Genomic DNA, 3,011 nt, shown 5'->3' with positions numbered 1-3,011 from the left:
CGTGCGTGCGTGCGTGCGTGCGTGCGTGCCGTGCCGTGCCGTGCCTGCGTGTGCTGTGCGTGCCTGCCTGCCTGCCTGCCTGCCTGCGTGTGTGGGTGTGTGTGTGCCGTGCGTGCGTGCCTGCCTGCCTGCGTGTGTGTGTGTGCGCGTGTCATGGCTCTGCTAGTTATTACTGTATCACTGTTGTCCCCTCTGCTCCATAGAAACATCTGGAGACAACTGGAGAAACTTCCCCCCTGGACAGAGGGCCGAAGTTACTAGATACAGCCTGCAGCTTTTACACTATAATACTGGATTACAGATGGAATACTGCACGTCTCTGACATTACCCCTGGACAACTTAAAACATCTATTGATCTAAATGTGCATTTGATAATCATGTATGACATTTACGACAATATAGATCTCTTAAAAAATGGGGTGAGTAACCAACACATTTGATCTACTGCATAAAATATAGACCATATCACCCCCATAATATACATTATGATTTCCCTGTGAACAGCAGACAGTAACCCATGGTCACATCTCCACTCTCAGAGACAGTAACCCATGGTCACATCTCCACTCTCAGTGACAGTAACCCATGGTCACATCTCCACTCTCAGAGACAGTAACCCATAGCCACATCTCCACTCTCAGAGACAGTAACCCATGGTCACATCTCCACTCTCAGAGACAGTAACCCATAGCCACATCTCCACTCTCAGAGACAGTAACCCATGGTCACATCTCCACTCTCAGAGACAGTAACCCATGGTCACATCTCCACTCTCAGAGACAGTAACCCATAGCCACATCTCCACTCTCAGAGACAGTAACCCATAGCCACATCTCCACTCTCAGTGACAGTAACCCATAGCCACATCTCCACTCTCAGAGACAGTAACCTCTCCCTTCTTAGAGAGATTATATTTGGGCCTGGGGCAGAGCCTTGGTAGGCTTGGGTTCCCTGTGGAATCTGCTCAGGGGCCATGTTTATGTTACCTATCAATTCAATTAATCAACCGTTTCTGAAGCAGATCCCACGTGAAGACATCCAACCACAGGAATAATATTAAGACAGGGGACCACAACCTTATAGCAACTCCTGATTAATAAGTAGCTACTGTATAATCTTCTTGGAGAGGAGCGGAGAAAGTACAGTCAGGCGAGTAGACCGTACAGTCAGGAGAGGAGAGGAGACAGTACAGTCAGGAGAGGAGACAGTTAAGTCCAAAGTTACAGTAATTCTAGTTCTCCCATTATCACTCCCAAACAGGTGTGTGCCAACCCTAAATCACTCATAGAGAAACATGGAGAGTTGTAGAGACAGATACAAAGAAAGACAGAAAGGAAGACCAAAAAAGAGAACGGCCCAAAGGAAGAGAGAGGAAGAGGTAAGGACAGGAAAAGAACCTCCTTCTTTTCCTGTCCTTACCTCTTCCTCTCTCTTCCTTTGGGCCTTTCTCTTTTTTGGTCTTCCTTTCTGTCTTTCTTTGTATCTGTCTCTACAACGCAGAGGACCATCTGCCTCTGCGTTTCATAACAGAAAGACCTTACCACCACTCCCTTTCTCTTTATCCCTCTCTCTCGCTTTCTCTCCATCCCGCTCTCTCTCTCCCCCCTCTCTGCTCTTTTTTGGCCCAGGCTAGTCTCGAGTAGATGTCATCAACCGGTCTGTCTTTCATCTGACATGCCTGCCTCCTCATCCTCTCCTCTTTCCTCTGATCATCCTACTTCTTCTCTTCATCTCAGACCCTCCCCTGTCCTCACTGTCACTCCATCACACCTCTCCACCGCTCTCTCCCATTATCAACCTCCTCCAGTCTCATCCACCCACCTAGAATCAATGAGATTTTATGTTGTGTGACAGCCTCTCAGACTGCTGGTAAAGGCTTCAACTAGTAGACAGAGCAGTCCTACCAACCCTCTCTGTTCAGTTGGTTCATCTTCACATAGATATGGCATGTGCTTGGTGATTTACAGTTAGAAGAAGACTTCTCACAACAATGTTACCTCATACTAAGTGGTGTCACACCCCACGGCCGGGGGAAAGGCTGAGAGACAGAGGAGAATCAGTAGATTGTTATCATCTCTGGAGGATCAGGAAAGCTGTCCTTCTGCGTGTCTCAAACGACAGCTCTCAGATCAGATGAGGCCGACATTGTTTTAAAAATACTAACCAGCTGTTGCAATATAGCTCTACATCAGATAAAGGCAGGACTGACCTGCTGGAGACAGGACAGGTTCAGTATGTCAGAGTGGACTACAGTATGTCTGTCAGAGAGATAAATGGTAGGGCCAGCAGTCCCAGGGTTACTGTTACTGATAAGTGACCACGCTCTCTTCCCCTCTCCCCATCTAGTGTCCCCCCCTGAAAATGTTATGATCGTATCGCACTGATTCCCAGAAACACAACCCACGACCCAGAACCTCTCTCTAAACCTTTCCATCTTTTGCTGTCTTTATGTTTCTCCCTCTCTGTCCTTCCCTCTCAAAGCTGTGATCATTCATGATAGAAACAGGGTTGAACACACACATACACATACATTCACAAACACATAAACAGACAGCGACAGGCCTGGGGCAGTAGGAAGAAGTGGCCCATAGGGAACCCCTACAGGAAACTGTTTCCATTTACTATTTCCAGGATGTTTCCTATTGGACACAGTTCCTGATGACATCATGGTTGCTGACAGGGCTTTGATGTCTGAGGGTTATGGAGAGAAGAGGAGGAGGGAATCGCTGCATAGGGAAATCACTGGCTGATTAGCAATAGCATATGTGGGGACCAGGAAGGGGGGGGGACAGAACTGTAATTCTGTAATTTACCTTCTGAAACATCAGTCTTGTGTAAAACCAGCACTTAGCATTAAGTGGATTGAAATGTGCTTTGACCATAGTGGTTGTACAATGTGCTAAAGCTATAAACTAAGAAAAGGAAGAACTAGAGATATGGCTGAGGCTGTTTTGACACGGTAATTTGCTTTTTGTATTTCCTGTGGCTGACGGCGTTTTATTCTCACACC

This window comes from Salmo salar, chromosome 21 (assembly GCF_965601325.2).
Source record: "Salmo salar chromosome 21, fSalSal1, whole genome shotgun sequence".
Taxonomy (NCBI): domain Eukaryota; kingdom Metazoa; phylum Chordata; class Actinopteri; order Salmoniformes; family Salmonidae; genus Salmo; species Salmo salar.
The sequence above is the reverse complement of the archived record's forward strand: the minus strand, read 5'-3'. Positions refer to the sequence as shown.